Raw genomic sequence first — 20576 nt, 5'->3', positions numbered from 1 at the left:
TAAACCCTAAAACACTACCCCCAGCATGACCCTACACTACGCAAACACTACAACACTACGCAAAACCCTAAAACACTACACCCCAGCATGACCCTACACTACGCAAACACTACAACACAACCCTAAACCCTAAAACACTACCCCCAGCATGACCCTACACTACACAAACACTACAACACTACCCTAAACCCTAAAACACTACCCCCAGCATGACCCTACACTACGCAAACACTACAACACTACCCTAAACCCTAAAACACTACCCCCAGCATGACCCTACACTACGCAAACACTACAACACTACCCAAAACCCTAAAACACTACACCCCAGCATGACCCTACACTACGCAAACACTACAACACTACCCTAAACCCTAAAACACTACCCCCAGCATGACCCTACACTACGCAAACATTACAACACTACCCTAAACCCTAAAACACTACCCCCAGCATGACCCTACACTACGCAAACACTACAACACTACCCAAAACCCTAAAACACTACACCCCAGCATGACCCTACACTACGCAAACACTACAACACTACCCTAAACCCTAAAACACTACATCCAGCATGACCCTACACTACGCAAACACTACAACACTACCCTAAACCCTAAAACACTACCCCCAGCATGACCCTACACTACGCAAACACTACAACACTACCCTAAACCCTAAAACACTACCCCCAGCATGACCCTACACTACGCAAACACTACAACACTACCCAAAACCCTAAAACACTACACCCCAGCATGACCCTACACTACGCAAACACTACAACACTACCCTAAACCCTAAAACACTACCCCCAGCATGACCCTACACTACGCAAACACTACAACACTACCCTAAACCCTAAAACACTACCCCCAGCATGACCCTACACTACGCAAACACTACAACACTACCCTAAACCCTAAAACACTACCCCCAGCATGACCCTACACTACGCAAACACTACAACACTACCCTAAACCCTAAAACACTACACCCCAGCATGACCCTACACTACGCAAACACTACAACACTACCCTAAACCCTAAAACACTACCCCCAGCATGACCCTACACTACGCAAACACTACAACACTACCCTAAACCCTAAAACACTACACCCAGCATGACCCTACACTACGCAAACACTACAACACTACCATAAACCCTAAAACACTACCCCCCAGCATGACCCTACACTACGCAAACACTACAACACTACCCTAAACCCAAAAACACTACCCTCAGCATGACCCTGCACTACGCAAACACTACAACACTACCCAAAACCCTAAAACACTACCCCCAGCATGACCCTACACTACGCAAACACTACAACACTACCCTACACCCTAAAACACTACCCCCAGCATGACCCTACACTACGCAAACACTACAACACTACCCTAAACCCTAAAACACTATACGTATATTACCTACTGGCGATAGACAGTGGGTATATATAGTTAGGATTTTTTCTCTATGGGATTTCTGAAAATTCTATGTCTAATAACTTTGGCGTTTGTGGACGAAATTGGCTGAAATTTTCAGGAAAATGGCACATTTTATTTCTGATAATCGTTAACAGAAGAGTGAGGGAGAGGGAATAGTGGATTCTGTCTCCCCTAGCAATTATTATAAACAAAATGGAATCCACTGAGTGGAAGGCGGTTGTTACCACAATGGTGGGGAGCAACCAGTGTTGTTAAAATACCCCTCACACACCAACAGGCCCCTTGGTGTCATGCTTCATCATCGGGGTCTTCGCAAACCTCTACGGAATGCGGCGTGCTACGACTTCACGACTACGCAGGAGCACTTTCCTGTGAACTATGTGTTTGGTGTGTGTGAGTACAAAATGTGAGTGGTGAGGTGAAAGTGAGAAATTAAAAAATACCTGGCACGTGAGTACCGAAATTTTTTTTATTTAGTCTCCGGCTGGTATTATTAAAAAGTGTGCTAGAGTGGTTGTGGTTTACTGATTAGGGTAACCCAACCATGTTAGTGCGTCGACATGTTTCGGAGTTTAAAGAACTCCTTCTTCAGGACGAGGATATGCACTACTTATCCCCACCTTACTCACATGTGTGTAGATTTTAAAGTGTGCTCTACAAAAATAAGATAAGGTGAAAATGTACCTATCTATGTTTAATGTAAGGTCCGTTGCGCCCAATTGGCGATTATGGACACCTGTAAACAGAAAAATCAAGTAAAACAGGGTAATACATGTTTTTTAGTCTCATACTGTGTAGATACACAGAAGGGTAACAAGGAACAAAAGTGAAGGTCCAGGAACCCTAAAAAAAGAAGAAAAAACAGAAAAAACGAACAACATATAAACTGAGACACACATTCATTCATAGTATCTGATAAGCCCTTAAGGGTGTAGTTTCTGACACAGATGTGTTGCTTACTTATGAAAAGAGGTCGAATGGCCTCATGAGCCACAGCGTGTTGGGGGGTCCGTTCTACCCGTTATGGCAACCTGCGAGGTATTCAAGGAAATGGATCAAAATATTGTAATCCTTCGATTTGATGAAGGTTTACACACCATTTAGCATATCCATACATTCATACACACTCACGGTTACTCCCAGGGCTGTCTGGCTTCCTCCCCCTCCACGCGGCTCCGTCGAGTAAATTGTGTGGTGAGGAGCGGGCTTTTTATAGTCTAACTAGCTCCAATTAGCCACTGATTGAAAGCGGAAAAAGCCCATAACTGGACCTGACCCTTGGTCTCCATGCCGCTTCTGCGCGCATCAGGTAGGGCGTTTCCGTCTAAATGCGCATGTGCGGGAGAGCGGTGAGGGACAGGCGCGCGTGCGCATCACCTCAGTATGTCTAAGGCAGCCTGGATGTAGTGTCTGCCGCTTAGCGCATGCGCGAAAACGGTAATAGACGCCGTGTCTGTCTCAGCTTGAAGTTATTGCCTCAGAGATCGAAAAATACAATAAATTACATTGAGTCGAGCTGCAGAAAAGGTTAAGGACTCGATGAGGGTTATTGGCACCATGCATATATCGCCTACAAATTTAAGGATATAATTAAACCCTCGATATGTAAAGGACATTAGGGGAGCTGTCAAAATTACTTAAAGCCCGAAAACAAACTGACAATATCAATGAAAAATAAAATAAAAAATAAAAACTACAAAATACATTATTCTGGAGGGTTTTGATCACAGAAACCCTTTGAGCTGGAGGTACAGTTATTGCTGCGGACATGGTTTATACAGCATAAATGTTAGCGAGGATGTTCACCTAGGTAATGAGTTTTGTTTTGTTTTATTTCTGAGCAGCCCCTGAAAATTTGGGGGGGTTTCGTCAAGGGGGGGCCGAGAAAAAAGGGGGGTCCCAAAACGCGTTTTTCACATTCATTTTTCCATAGGGCGGTTGAACTCACTTTTAGCTCGAACGGCTGAATAGATTTACATGAAACTTGGCAAAATTGTAGATATGGTTTGCCCGACGTGCCTTTGCTATGTCTCAATATATGTGCTCCAGTGGATTTTGAGAAATTAACGTTTAAAAAAATATATATATATCTGTGACAGCGCTCCGGTTAGCGCCCCGGTTCGCGTACCTGACGCGTAACGGAACTTCGCGAAGCGAAGCTGATTGGCTCTCCGGTGTCTGTCAACATTCTAAACAGTCCGGAGCGGCCGCCATCTTGTCTCTCGGTAGGATCGAGAGACAAGATGTGGTGAAAAACGAAGGGGGAAATGAAGGAAAGGGGGCAAGGTAAACCCCTCCTGACCCCCTAGGATTGATGAGGGGGATATTAAAGTCCCCCGCGATTTTTCGCGGTAGAGGCGCTTCCCAGTACGCGAACCGGGCAGCTAACCGGCAGCGTAACGGGAGTCCGCCATCTTGTGTTTTTGGAGCGTCCGGTTCGCGTACCGGTTAGCGTCCCGGTAAGCGTAACAAGGGGAAAACCAAGAGAAACAGTAAAAAAAAAATGAAGGGAATAGATTTCCAGCAAACTTGGCAAAATTGTAGGGACTGTTTGTTTGATGTGCCTTTGCAAGGCCTCAAGATATGTGCACGTGTGGATTTTGTCTAATTAAGGTTAAAAAAAATATATATATCTGTAAGCGTGCTCCGGCACGCTTACGTTATGGGTTTTGTTTGCGCTGCAGAGCCGATACGTCACGGTTATGCGATGCGTCATGAGGCGTCTCACGTGGCTACGTGATACGTCACGTAATAAAGAATATATTTTACAGCTATAGATATTAGCTTTTAAAAAACCAATGAAATTCACTGAAAAAGCCATAGGTTATAGACCATATATAGTTAGGAATTTGCATTTACAAAACCTTGAAAATTCACTGAAAAAAACCATAGGTTAGAGACCATATATAGTTAGCTGGACATTTTATTGACATAAAACCAATGAAATTCCATATATAGTTAGTTGCACTAACTATATATCGCGCACCCGCAATCCACTGCTGATGATGTCACATATTACATCATTCATGACATGGTCAGTGACATCACTGATGACATCACTGATGACATCTCAAATGACATCACTGATGACATCACTGATGACATCTCAAATGACATCACTGATGACATCATCTAGTGTCTGTGTGTTTTTGTAAAGTTTAAATATGTTTTACATATTGAAGAATGAGTGGATGTATGGAAGACTGAGTGTGTGTGTGGCTGGCTGGGAGGTGTGTGACTCTGTGCATATCAATGTGTACTTGTATCAGTGATTGTATAAGAGAGTAAGTATGTGTTAGTATATGTGTGAAAAAGTATGGTGTTCTGTGTTTAACTGTATAGATGAGGAAATCGAAGTGTGATTGATTCTTCACAGGACTGACTAGGTGTATGAGTGCATATGATAGTGTTGTAATAATGAGTGACTGTATGTATGAGTGATTGTATGGGTGAATGAGTGAATGTGTGTGTAGACGTAGGAATCAGTGAGTGCGTATGTAGTAACTGGTATTGGTGTGTCATGATGTCATCAGTGATGTCATTTGAGATGTCATCAGTGATGTCATTTGAGATGTCATCAGTGATGTCATCAGTGATGTCACTGAAGTATGGTGTTCTGTGTTTAACTGTATAGATGAGGAAATGGAAGTGTGATTGATTCTTTACAGGACTGACTAGGTGTGTGAGTAACTCCATGGATGAGTGGCAGTGTGTGAGTGTCTGCATAGGTGTATGAGTGCATATGATAGTGTTGTAATAATGAGTGACTGTATGTATGAGTGATTGTATGGGTGAATGAGTGAATGTGTGTGTAGACGTAGGAATCAGTGAGTGCGTATGTAGTAACTGGTATTGGTGTGTCATGATGTCATCAGTGATGTCATTTGAGATGTCATCAGTGATGTCATCAGTGATGTCATTTGAGATGTAATCAGTGATGTCATCAGTGATGTCACTGACCATGTCATGAATGATGTAATATGTGACATCATCAGCAGTGGATTGCGGGTGCGCGATATATAGTTAGTGCAACTAACTATATATGGAATTTCATTGGTTTTATGTCAATAAAATGTCCAGCTAACTATATATGGTCTCTAACCTATGGTTTTTTTCAGTGAATTTTCAAGGTTTTGTAAATGCAAATTCCTAACTATATATGGTCTATAACCTATGTTTTTTTCAGTGAATATATATATATATATATATATATATTCACTGAAAAAAACATAGGTTTCACACCAGTTATAGTTAGCTGGAAATTTTACTGGCATGAGTGATGTCATTGACCATGTCATGAGTGATGTAATATGTGACGTAATCAGCAGTGCATTGCATGCGCAAGTTATAGTGAGTCCAACTAACTATAACGTGGGAATTTCATTGGTTTTATGCCAGTAAAATTTCCAGCTAACTATAACTGGTGTGAAACCTATGTTTTTTTCAGTGAATTTAATAGGTTTTTTAAATGCTAATTCCTAACTATAACTGGTGTGAAACCTATGTTTTTTTCAGTGAATTTCATAGGTTTTTTAATAGCAAATCTCTATAGGTATGAAAAGTAATATTTTTTATAATGAATTGTATATTGTATAATTATGTAAATTTTTTATTTTTTGGGCCTGGGGCGCTCCCGGGACGCGTACCGGGGTGCGCCCCGGTCAGCGCAATGTTGCGGCGCGCCCCGGGGAGCGTCCCGTTAGCGCTATTTTCGCGAACGAAAACAACATTGTGACGTTTGGCGTAGACGCGTGATGCGTCATATGACGCACAGCGTAAGCGAACCTGGAAGCACTCGAGCGCATACGATCGCGCAACGTCTTGACGCGCTTACACTACGCGCCCGCAGGCGTGCCCCAGAGCGTGACTACGGGCGCGCCCCGGGGCGCGTAGCGTAAGCGCGTCGGGTCATGTCATATTGGTGCAGAACAGTTTTGGTTTCAAATGAGTAAAGCCCGGGTCATATGACCTGAAAATAACACTTCTCATTGGTTCAGGACACTTTGTTTTTTGCAAATGATGAAAGACCCCACCTTCTTTCCTTATTCTGACGTTGTCCTTTGACTGAGGAAGACCTGTTTCAGCAATAGAGAGAGAACTATTTTGTACTTTCAAATGGCTACTGTAGCTGCAACAGCTGGAGCATCTGCACCACCACCACAACAGTACATTGGTGGTCAAGAAGAGGAGGAGGAGGAAGAGGAAGAGGAGGAGGGGAGAACATGGCTGCCTGAACAAAATACCCCATACAAGCCCAGGTCACACATTGTATGGGAGTTTTTTTCAATCCCAGAGGGCAAGAAAAAAGTGAATGCGGCCAAGGTAACTTGCCTAATCTGTGGCGAACAACTCTCAAGGGGCAACCCAAACAAAAAAATTTCTTTGGTAATAATACCATGATTCGACATATGACCCGGATGCATCCTAACAACTATTCTCGTGCAGAGCTCAGGGAACTGGCCAGTAACCTCCCCCAGTCTTCAAGGACCACCTCCAAAAGAACACAACCGACTCCATCGGGACCAGAAACAACGGAGATGATGCCTTGTATACAACCACGATTTGCAGATTTTAGAATCACATGTATAGAATGTGGCAAGCTCATCGCCTATGGTGAAAAGAGCATGAAGCTCGTCGTCCTTGCTGGTGACAATCACAAATGCCCCAAAAAACAGTAATTTTTTCTTTTTTTTGTTTTTTGCTCCTGTTGAGCCATTTACAATTCCCTGTTTTTTGTTTCTTCCCATAAAAAATACAAAAAAAATATAAAATGTTTTGAAAAGCCAAAAAAAGTACAAAATGTTCAAAAAAACATTAAAAAACATTAAAAAAATATAAAACAACAAAAAGAAGAAAAAAACAGTTCTTTTTAGAACTACCTTTCATTTATAAAAATAAACCTATATTTTTAATGAATCTCTGTCAATTTTTTTTTCTTAGGATACGCGTACCGGGGCGCACCCCCCAAAAAAATAGAATTTTTTTTTTATGAAGGAGTTAGCATGAGGGAAGAACACAACGATAGTAATGTTAAGAGAAAGAGAGCTACAGGATGAACACAGAGGGATTGTTTATTACATAGTAAAAATCAGAGAAGGTGTAATTGGGTGAAAGTGAGAAAAGTAATATGACTAAAGGAGCGAAAGAAGGGAAGAGAGAGGAAGAAGACTAAAGTAGAGATAGTGGGAGAATGTGAGTGGGTGTTGAACAAAAAAGAAAGGACAGTAAAAAATGGAGAATGAAGGGTAGTGGCGTAACCGGGATAAATGAAGAACGGTGAGTGAGGGTAAGAAAAGACCAGTTAGTGTAAGTAAAGAGGGGTGAAAAAAGGTGACAAATTGAATTAGGATAACACATGGTGAGTGACAAAGAGAAAGGACAAAGAGAGTAAAGAAAACAGTACCTGAATGGGTTTGAGTGAAACAGCAAAGAAAGATAAGTAATGCAGTGTGTGTGACTTATAGGGAGTCAGTGGGAGTAGGTCGGGGTGTGGGTGTGTAAGGTGTGTCTGTGGGTGTGGCTGTGTGGGGTGTTTTGGTGTGGGTGGAGGTGAGGGTGTGTGAAGTATGTGTGAGGAGTGTATGGGTGTGGGGTGTATATGTGTGCGATGTATGTGTGTGTATGGAATGTGTGTGTGTATGTGAAGAGTGTGTGTGGGGGGATTTTTTGTGTGTATGAGGTGTGTGTGTGTGGTGTGTGTGTGGGGTGTATGTTAGAGGTGTGTGTATGTATTGAGAGGGGGATGAGGTGTGTGTGTTTGTAGGAGTAAGGTAAATAATTAAAACATAATGAGTGAAGAAGCAAAGGAAGGGAACAGAGGGTAAGTAAAGTAAAGATTAGGGATTGAAAGAAGTTGAATATGAGAGGGGAAATAGGGAAATTGGAGTAAACATGGAGAATAAGAATAAGTGAGGGAAGCAGAATAAAGACACAGGAGTGAGGTTGGTTGAGAAAATATTAGTGAGCTTAAAGCAAAGGGTGATGACAAAATACATTTTTATAGTCATACTTACACATAATAAATGTAATTTTAATTAATTTTTTTACTACACTTTGTATCTGTGAAAGAGAGAAGAAAAAATAAGTTATAATTAGTAAAATGTGTATTTTAAATTAAAATATACAAATGAAGAGGTTAAAAATCATAACAGTGTATTTAGAAATAAAGTAAGAGTGAAGGACACAGAAAGGGAAATAAAGTAAGGTAGGAGGATAAAAAGAGAAAAAAAGAAATAGAATGAGAGCAAATTACTAAGAGTAAGGCATATAGATTCACTGACACAGAGGAAGAGAAGAACAGAGAAATGAACTGAAGGTAAGAAAGATACTAAAACAATGTGAGTTACCAAAACTAAGTCAGGAAACAGTAGTAAGTAAAAAGATAATAACAGAGACGGAAAAGAGTCTAATTAAGGATGCATTTAGAAGATTGAGAAATAGAAGATATCTGAGAGTAAGTGAAGAACAGTCAAAGTGAAGGGATGAAGGGAGAGAGGATAATATACAACGATTGAGGGAAATGGAATCAGGAAGTTAGTAGACAGACACACTAAGAGAAAAACTGAGTGAGGTGGAGTACAATGAGTGACAAAAGGAAATGAGTAAGGAGCAAAAAAAGGAAAGAGAGGAGAAGACGACTAAAAGACAAAATAATTTGGTGATGAAAGTAAAGAGAAGGACATTGAAAGAAAGGAAATGAGGGATAGTAATGGAACCAGAGCAAAAGAAATGGGATGAAGAACGATGAGAGAGGAGCAGTGGAGTTGTTGTAAAAGAAATGATAGAAGGTAGATAAACACAAGTGAACATAACACAAGGAGAGTGAGGCACTGAGGACATAGAGGTAGTGAACGAAAAATAGAGAAAAGAGGTCAAAAGAAAGGAGCAAACAAAGATAAGCAAGGGAGAGTGGGTAAGTTATAGTGATAGAGTGTGACAATACTGAGGAATTAGTAAAAGAGCAAAGGAGGAAAAGACGGAAAAGGGAAGTAAAGCAGAGAGACTGAAAGCTGAAAAGTGGTGCAAGGGAGAGAGGGGATGCAGACAGTTGAAATGAGAATGAGGGGTTGTGAAAGAAGTGCAGTAAACGAATGGGTGTGAAACAGAGTGAGAGAAAGGTAGTGTGAGTGAGTAAAGAGAGCTGAAAGAGAGAGGAAAAAGGAAAATGAGTGTCAGAGAATGGGAATACAATTTAATTTACACAATCCAAATTATAGTATAACTTGTACAACATGTTACATAGTTTATTTTTGCTGTTCTCAGAATATATTGAATTTCACTTAAAACAGTGAGTTCAAATTACTCATCATATGACAACGGGAAAAAAAAACACAATCTAAAAGATTGTGTTTTAAAAAAACTGACAAATGACAAATGTACATTAATCTTTGATTGACTTACTTTTCCTTGAGGCCAAATAGTATATCATGGAGGTCCTTTTTTCGTTGCAAAGTACTCTGCTGTTCACTAAAAAATCCATTTCATCGACTTTCTAGAAGGAAAGCTCCAAGAACATCTGAAATATTTTCATTATTTTCATATACTCCTTTTTTTCAGTCATGACTCTTTACTCATTCCTGTACCTTTCCTTTTGGCCAAATAGTGTCAGATGTATGAGTATATTTTCAAATTAATTCTAAGAAACTCTGAAATTACCTTTTTTCCGATGTTCTGAAAGAAAGGCTCATACAACATTTTCACAATATTTAAGTATTTGTAAAACCATCTCTGACTCACTCATGTTCATCATTTTGTTTAATACTAATATCACTTACTATGAGATCCACTTACAGTACCTATATGACAAGTACATTTTTTATATTACCTGGATCACTTTTACTCAGAATATATTTTTAAACAGCAAAATAACCTTTATTAACTGCTCCCATCTTCAAAGGCCAATTACCTTTACTTAAATTTTGGTTGTAAAAACACTAGGTAGGAATTTTTTAAGCCAAAAGGCAAACGTTGTTTGAAAGTCAAATGAATGTCGTTACAGTGGGTCCAACCTTTACAACTTTTTAAATAGCATGTGTAATGCCCTGATGTTGTAGAAGGACCGTCATGAAAAATAATAGCTACAGTTGCAAAGGTTCTTCCTGATATTGATAACTGAGAACCAACAAAATTTTTAATAGAAGTTGTCAATTTAGTTCCATCAGGTCTACATTGTTGGAACATTAAAATGACATACAGACCATAATTTTGTAGAAATTATGTGGACAGCATAGTAGACTTACATTGGGTACACACCATATTGTGATCCGCTGCTTTAAGTAGATTATTAAAAGGCACTGATTTGCAGTCTGGTAAAGTCAAATATATAAATCTTTCAGTGTCTATTCTAGTAGTACTTGATAAAGTACAGTTGTCGCAGTCATGCTGCCATTGATAAGAAAGGCTAAAAAGATTTTTATATCTACACCTTCATCTTCCAATACATCAAACATATACATTAAAAATTCCTGACAATCCTGCTAAATATTCTGTGAACATGATTTTGACCAGAACATATGTCTGGAAGATTTCGAATTTCTGAAACACTTTCTATTTTTGCTCTATCACTGGTACATTTCTCAAACACGGAATTCAACAAACAACAGAATCTTTGATCCCGATTTTCAACAATCTGTTCTTGTATATTTTGAAGGAAAAAATCAACATTAACCACTACATTAGCATAGCAGTTGACACCAGAACTGTTTTCAAACTGAAATCCAACAACATCTTCAACAGAATCCTTTTTCTTTCTGCTTACAATTACAGTTTCATCTACTTTTTGTCTTTTTGCTACTACCTCACTGCAATTATTCTCATTTCTTCTTTTTCGGCCTACCACACGTTTTTCAAACAGAGGATATTGAGGCAAATGTGGAGCAAACTCTCTTCTTAACCTATTGTATTATTTAACACAATGTAGATCTGCACAAATCTTTGTTTCATCACACTCAGTCAAGTACAATCCTGATAAAGTTCTGACTCATGATAATGCCACATATGCCATTCCCTCTTTAAACACAGAACTTCCAATGTTCACCAAAGAGCTATCTACACTTAAACCTTGAGATTTATGAATTGTCACCGCATATGCCAAACAAATAGGAAACTGTTTTCGGTGAACATATAAGTCTTTCACAAGCAAAAATCTAGTTGAACAACGACAAATTTGTTCTATTTCCTCAATGCCATCAAATGTAATTTTTAAAATTTCAATTCCATCTCTATTTTTGTAATTCACAAAACCAACAACATGAACCATTGCTCCATTTACCAGTCCTCTTTCAACATTTAAATTCCTTCTCAAAATGTTACGACAATTTAAACACACATTCAGAGTCTTTTCAAAACCAGCAGTTTTAGATATAGTCTTCTCTAATGAATCCAATTTTGATTTCAAATTTTCAGACAAAATAATTGTTGCTCCCATATGTTCAATTTTATCTATAGCTTCCAGTTTCACTGTCTCTTCATTTTCTAACTTTAACATTTTGTTGTTGAAAATGGAACATTCTTTCAGAGTTGGCATCAAACATATGCCAGATTTCTTCTCATTAATTTTCTTAAAAATATACTCTGGAAGAATGTTTTCATTTGAGTACAAATTTGAAATTAATCGTCCATGTAAAGCTTCTTTCCCTTGCTGACTTACTTTTCCGATTCTTACATCTTGTAGAATATTTTTATAATCTTCATCCTTTGCCTGCCGCATATTTTGAAGCAGTTCTGCATATTTGAAGTTTAACCATATATTAACGTTTCCAATGCTTCCTAGGCACTTCCTGGTATCTTCATGCGTGAGCATTTTGAACACAGGTTGTCCTTTCACTGGAGTCAACTGCAGTAGATCTCCAAAAACAATAATATGTTTTCCTCCAAATAAGACATCATAGTCTGTTCTAAGAATTTCTTGCATTCTCAAATGCACAAAAGCAAGCATTATATTTGACACCATGCTTACTTCATCAATGATAAGAAGTTTCATTTTCTTCAGGACTCTCGAAACTTCGGAACACGCATCTCCAGATAGCTTGTGATAATGCAATTTGTTATCATGTTCCACTGACAGCATCAGTAAATGATGTAAAGTAATCCCTTTAATGTTATGTGCTGCCAGCCCAGTTGGAGCAGTAACAACACAAGATAGCGGTGATTCAGTCCTTTTCTGCAGATAAGTTGCAATTGCTTTAATCAGAAAACTTTTTCCAGTTCCCGCTTCTCCACTTACGTACAGTTGGACTGGTTTAAATGATGTACATGAGCACTCTTTTTTCTCATGTGTGAATCCATGTTCAATCTGTTCTGTGAATTCGTCATATATCTGTTTCTGCTCAAGATTTAGTTGTTTTTCCAATTCTTCTAAGTTAACTACATCATCTTGAGCTTGTTCCATAGCTGTTTCCACCTCATCCATGGCAGTGGCAGCTTCATTTTGGATAATTGTTCCTCCAAGTGGATCCTGACTCAATGAAGCAGAACTCTGACTGTCTTGGGAACTGTCTCTAGCAATCTCTGCAGCATCTTCTTGCTCTATTTCTTCGTTCAACATTTGCAGATAATTTGGAAAAACAGGACATTCTATGGTATCCTTGGTTGCATTAAAAGAATCTTCGTAACAGAGAAAATCTCCAAGTAGTTCCTCTTCTGTACGCCATGGCTTAAAGAGTTGCAAAAGAGCTCAATAGTAAAATTCCCTTTTGTCTGGATTTTCACAACTCAATTTTCGATGATTAATCAAATGGCCTTTTTTTCTGTTTCACTAGACATCCTTCACATCCAATGACAGCATATATTCCATTATTGATATCTTCTCTGATGTTCCTCTTATAAATATAGCTTTAAAGAACTTCATAGAGCCAAGCGTTCTCAAGGTGAGGACTTCTATTTGGATAGTATGTATCCAACATGTTTGTCTTCAAAATATCTGTACTTTCTGGTTCTTTCTCCGCCAAATACTCTATCTCTTGTACAGATTTCAAAACTCGATTTCGTGTTGCAGCAAGACCTAGACTCACCCAAATGATGGTTCTAGATTTGGCATAGAGACTTGCTGATGACAATCGATCAGAACATTCATATGCTCCAATTTCTCGATGCAACAACATCTTCAGACTGTAACTGTATAATATCTTGCTTAGACTATTTTCATGTGAAATGTCCTCCCACATTTCCTTCAGTTCTGTTTTTTTCTTTTTTTGTGATGTAAGACGTCACATATCGAGCCACAGCAATAGAGTTGTCAGCAATGAATTGAATATCCATGTTAGCATTCCACATGGACAAAATCACTGGGTTGTAGTCGTTGATGTACTTGGACTCTTCGTTTCTTTTTAAATTGTATGTATTTTTTGGTGACTTCCTCGTCACAGTATGTCGCAGAGAAGACATCAAATTATTTACTCTTCCTTTAGAAATCACTGGTCGTGGAAAGCTGAAACAACATTTTGTGTAGAACTTGTCCTTGTTTCTGAATTTTCGACGACAGTACTTTCCACAACGATGGGATTGAAAGCGTAAAACTTGTTGCCTTAAACTGTTTTCTTCGGTAGTTTTCGGAACAGCACATGTTGAATACTCTTCAATGAAGCTCATCACTGTCTCATCCGAATATGTTCCAAATGTGGGTGCATCTTTAATCCACAACAACATATGTATGTGAGGAGCACCTCTCGCTTGTTACTCCTTTCTCCAAAAGAAATCCAAAACCTCTCCAAGGGGAGGATTTTTTTTGTTGGTAATAAAAGACATCATAGCTTCAAATCTATGATTGAAATATCTGCATACATTCACTGGATCCAAAGAACACAGTTCTCCAGGTGTTTTGAATTCTATATTTTGTATATTTGCATTTGCCTCGCATAGAAATTGAAGTAAGTCGTCCCATGCATACTCGGCACAGCTAAGAGTGAGGAACCATGTAGGAGTTCCTAAGTTTCTTAGCATACATTTCAATTCCCCATGACGACGGTACCAATACTCGTTTGTACCACGCTGACATGCCATGAGATTGATTAAATGAGATTCCAAAATATTATCTTGCAGATTCACTTTCTCCATAAAGTCCCTCGCCAAAACATTTTGCAGATGTGCTTCACTTTTCAGTATATGGTTTACTGCATAAGAAAGCCCAGACAAGTCCTTTCATACAGTAAATGAAACAAATAGGGAATGCATTGACGAAACCTTGGATTTTCAGCATACAATCTTACAGTTCGATATTCAGATGCAGGAATTTGAAGTGGTCGATCGTCATATCGTCCACCTCGACCTGTTGGAAATAGCTGTGGAAAACAACGAGCTTCCAAACTTTCTTCCCATACACTAATGGGACTTCCTTTTGCTGCTTTCATTTGAAACAATTCAATTGCATTCCCCATTATTTCTTTGGAATGCAAAGGATGAACAGTATAATGTTCATATATTTCTTCACTTCTAGACACATCAACTTTTTCAATTTGGCTGCCTGAACAATCACTGTCTTCATATGCATCTGTTTCCTCTGCTGCAACACATACATCTTTGCAATACTCATTGTTTTTGACTAAATACAACGTTGCCTTTTTGACTTTCCTAACATCCACTAAATCTTGCCAGATTTTCTTACTCTTTGTCGGAACCCCATTAACTAGAATAACTAAAGGTTCATCTTCTACTTTTTCTATACCAATTGTATCAATATTTTTTTTGAAATCTAGAGGCAAATAAACAACTCTTCCCTTTAATCCTCTCTTCAAATCTGTAGGAGGCAATTTCCCTATCTTAGGCTCCATGCGAACAATTGCCTGAAAAGGATGGACACATTGAATCAAAATAGACTCATATGTATTTAAATCCATCAATTAACGGGGAATGTCTACCAACTCCAGATTATTATGAACAGCTCTAGCAGGCATTCTATTTTGATTTAATTTATCATAACAATATTTACAAATACGCTGATCACAACTCAAATCAAAACAATTCTCCACCCACAAATAAGTTGCAAAATCCTTCCACTCATAATTATTCATCTTTTTACTTTTTACGTATAAATTAACAAATCTAGTTTGATGTTTATAATGACTTCGTCGACAACACACACAAGTAAAATTCGGCCTTTCACTTGATTTCACCTTAAACCTGGTAATTTTCTGCTCAAACTTTTCTGTACTTGAAATCTGTACATTCTCTTCCACATTACTTTGAATTGCTGTGTCAATTTCTACACTGTCCTCTTTTTCACCAAAATAACAAATCTCAATTTCTTCACAAATCTTCTTCACATCTAATTCAGTTCCATGCAAAAGAGCACTGTTTAATTGTTTAAGCTTAAGTGCTGGACTTTTTGCATAATACAACATTCTCACTAATTTCCTCATTTTGGTATGATGCACTGCTAACATCCTAAAATGATGAAAAACACTCTGACAGACTTTTCTAGAAAGACAAGCCAGTGAATGCCCTTGCAAACCTGTGTTTTCTCTCACTCTGCAAGGATCTAAGTTTTGCAACAACTTCACTTTCTGCTTTAGACTTTTCTTACTATATGTACATAAGAAAGTACAAAACAAATCAATTGATTCCTGTTGCACACTACAAATACGACTACACTTCCAAGTGTACACTGGACCCTTAGTACGTCTCCCTAAAACTTTATCAGTTAACACCTCTTCTGGTTCTCTAGGCACAAGTTTCTCTTTTTCAATCGGACAACCGTCTTTCACTTCATACGCTCGACCAGTGGTGTCAACTGCATGCACTAAATCGTTCTCCTGGAAGTAACTCTCCTCATTAGAAAATGGCTCACAACTTGAACTATGCATCCATTCTCCTGAAAAAACTTTACAAAAATTAGTCCGATTAATTACTCTTTTCCATCTACTGTTTGATTTGAAAACATCAATTGTCTTGTTAAGTGTCCTAATTCTATTGATTATTAAAATAAATAATTTTTCCTTAACTTCAAAAGCCTGATCAACAATCTTCTCTACACTTTTCTTTTTCTTATAAAAAGCAGCTCTCTGTTTACCTTTCCTAATGTTTTTTAACAAATTTAAAACCACCCTATTGCGAAACATTCGTTTACGAATGTCTCTAAACTGATTCTGCCTTCTATCCCTATACATATTATTCTCTCCTGCTCCAGTTGTAGGATTCTTTGAGGTTCTCTCCTTCCTTTTCAAATTTACTCTCTCATTCTCTTTTTCTACATGCTGTCCAACATTTTTTTTTTATCTACATATGTTCCGTAAGAAAGACTTAGTTGTCTTACCAGGAGCTTTGTTCCTGTTTTTTGAAGTATTTGTTGTTGAAGAGTGATTCCGTTGCTGTTTTTGTTTGTAACCGTATTTCATTTTTCCTTCTTCTTTGCCTTGAGGGCATCTTTCCTTACTCTTGAAATCTTGATTTCAATCTGTGTTAAAAAAAAAATAGCACATTATAGACCACTATTATCAAACAACAAAGCAATGACAAAAAGCAAACGGTCTATTCAGGGTTACAGATCAAGTGAGGATTCTCCAAGGGTGCAGAAGAGGTGAGACCTGTATTGAAGAGTGTAGTGGAAGAGAGGTATGTCCACAGGTACAAAGAAAGTGAGACCTGTGTCTAAGAGTGCAGTAGGAGATAAGCTTCATGAAGTCTAGTCTACTGCACTCTTACACACAGGCTTCACCACCTATGTTCTCCAGGAAAGGCCTCTCTCCCACTACAGTCTTGAACTCAGGCCTCACCTGGTCTGTCCCTCTGGACATGCCTCATCTCATCTACACAATCTACTTCCTAATCTAAGGTAACACAGGTGACATTATTGTGAAAAGATGAAATATATGTATTTAATCATGCAGACACTATTTATTCTTTCTCAAAAATGTAAAAGACATTAATTTGCCCCAAAAATGTTTCAGTAGTGCAATGAAAAGCTTATACATATGACCTTTTCTCTGTTTTTCAAATTTTATTCTAAAAAAAGATTATGAGGCCTAAGCAAGAGTGCAGATGTGACGAAGCCTGTCCAGGGGAGCACAAAAGGTGAGGCTTGTGTCCAAGAGTGCAGCGGACAGGACTAAACTGGAGTAGTGTGCAAAAAAAGATGAACCTCATTTATGAGACCCTGCATCAGTTTTGCACTGCTGATGCGTCACTTTTTTTGACGGATCGGCGGCATAAAACATGTGCCTGTTTGGGCCATATTTAAAAAGTGACGCAAATAGGTAGATGCGTCACTTTTTAAACCTCTGCACCACATTATACCTCTGTCAGTTGTAATGTACACAAAGGGGGCATTCCCCCGCAAAAAGCCCCGTAATAGTGACGCAGTGAAATCTATGACATTTCACTGCGTCACTTTTAGGACACTGTTACGTCAAAATCTTGCAACTACCTCACAGCAGGCGTAAGACTGAGGCAAACGCTTTCACATGGGGCTTTCCCCATGTGAAAGGATGCATTGCTGGAGTTGCGTCATTTTTGTGACACACTCCAGCAATTTATCACTTTTGCGCTTACAAATACATCAGAAATACTGACTTATCTATAAGTCCTAGAAACATGATGCATCATACATTAAATATAATGCATCATTGGTGTCACAAGGAGTGCACAGTTAAAAGTGACGCATCACTGTTTTCATAAATAACGCTCTCAGTGTGCTTCCTAATCTGAGGTAACACAGGTAACATGATTGTAAAAGGTTCAAATTATTTTATTTAATCATGCACACACTTTTTATTCTTTCTCAAAAATGTAAAAGCTATTAATTTGCCCCAAAATCGATTTTTCAATAACATTTTAGACACACAGTGCAGGTACTATGTACAAGCATTCAGTGTCCATGACTACAATGGAGAGGACTAACCTCCTCTTACCCTTGGACAAGCCTTACCTCATCTCTGTCCTCTGAACAGGCCTCAATGTATTGAGTATAATTGATAGTAAGTAGGTGCAGATGAGGTGACGCATGTCCAAGGGTGTAAATAAGCTGAAGCCTGTCTAGCATCGATTTTTCATTAACATTTTTGAAACACAGTGCAGGTCCTATGTACAATCATTCCATTTAGGTACTGAAAAGTCACTATTTTACAAAATACATTTCCTATCTCTTGCAAACATTCCTACCAAGCATTACCCACAAAATGAAACAAACCAACAGCAAAGAAACTCATTCTGCTTCCCAATCTGAGGTAAAACAGGTAACATGTTTGTAAAAGAATCAAATATTTTTATATAATTATTCACACACTATTTATTCCTTCTTAAAAATGTTAAAGCCATGGATTTGCACTACAATCGTTTTTCAATTACCATTTTAGGAACAGAACATATGTCCTATGTACAAGCATTCATGTTCACTACTGAAAGCCATTGATTTCCCCAAAATCGTTTTTTGAATAACATTTTAGAAACAAAGCGCAGGTCATATGTACAAGCATTCCAGGTCACTACTGAAACTTCACATTTTTACAAACTACAATTCCTCTTTCCAGCAACACCTTTTTATCAAGCATGTTCAAAAAACATGAAGAAAGTCACATTAAAAAAACACATTTTGCTTCCAAATCTTCTCCATAGAGTATACAAGTCTCTATCTATATTAAATGACTCACCTTTACAAATGCTTTAGGGGATTTAGAACAGTGTCAGATACCAACACCAATATTTCTTTAGCAGATCAAAAGGTATGTTCTCCAGGCACTGCAACCATTAATGGCACAGAAAACCTCTAATTCTACACACATATTCCTCGTGGTAACCAATCAAAACTCTTCCCTCTCTATTTTCAAGTCAACACTCTTCCCCCCCTCAGCCCTTTCTACCTGTTACCATAGCAACTCCCTCCTCACTGAGCTCCCAGGGTTAAAAGTTTATTCTACAATGTTGCAAATCAAATCAGCAAGCATGTTTGACCTCTCAATACACCAGCTTATCCACTGCAATCTTTCTTTAAATGACTTTTTCTTAACCATTCAAATTACTTCTTTCACATAGCAGAACCATGCATCCTAACTTTCATTTTTCAACTATATGAATCCACCAATCATTGCTTGTGATTCAAGAGCACTGAAACTCCACAGTTTTTTTGTTGCAAACTCCTACTGTTCCAACTGCCATTTCACTCCTACACTTCATCTGACTGCACCAGAACCTCCTCTCACCATGTACTCTGTCTGGATTATTGGACATAGCTATATTCACTGGGCTCAAAGGTATGCAGCTACCAGAAATTTTCACAACCTTGATTTACCAAATGTGCACATAAAATGGATTGGCCAAAGAGGATTGAGATGTCATCAATTGATACCATTGGTGAAAACCTTTCACCATCTGCCACACCCTGACCTTATAATTTTGCACTGTGGTGGAAATGACCTAGGCACTTTGACTGGGGTAGGTCTGGAAATGGTTTTAAAGGACACCTTTGGGCAATTGATGACACTTTTTCCACACACTGCCTTGGTATATTCCAATATATGCCAAAGGCAGAAATGGAGTTGTGGTCCAACCTATTTTGTCCACAGATTGAGAAAGCAAGGAAACATGTGAATAAATCTATTTCTGCTTACATGAGAGACTATGGAATGGGTTCAATATACAACAACAACTTGCGTTACAACATGCAAGATATCTACAGAGGAGATGGTGTGCACTTCTCAGATGAGGGGAATAGAATATTCCTCCTGAATTTAAGATTGTGCATTGGAACCTACTTGTAGGTACCTAATTCAGCCCCAGAACCCAAAAGCTCTTTTCAGGGCTACCCTACATCTGATCACTCACAATGATTATTTTACTCTAACTTTTTTCACTAATTTTCACCAAAGTACGCTCCCCGATACGCTTCCCGGTGCGCATACCGGGCGCTCCCCCGCAAAAAATAATTAAAAAAAAAATTCCGCCTATATGGGCCCCCTAAGACCCCCTCAGAAAACCTAGAGGGTCAGGGAGTGCATACCATGCCCCCTTATACCCATTCCCAACGTTGTTTCTCCTCCATTTTCTGTCTCAAATCTACGAAACACAAAATGGAGGACTCCCGTAGCGCTGCCGGTACGCGTACCGGGGCGCGCACCGGCAGCGCTACGGGAGTCCTCCACGGAAGTGCTCCCAAAAATTAAAAAAGTTAATTTACTTAAAAACCACTGGAGAC

Source organism: Lissotriton helveticus, chromosome 11 (assembly GCF_964261635.1).
Source record: "Lissotriton helveticus chromosome 11, aLisHel1.1, whole genome shotgun sequence".
Taxonomy (NCBI): Eukaryota; Metazoa; Chordata; class Amphibia; order Caudata; family Salamandridae; genus Lissotriton; species Lissotriton helveticus.
The sequence above is the reverse complement of the archived record's forward strand: the minus strand, read 5'-3'. Positions refer to the sequence as shown.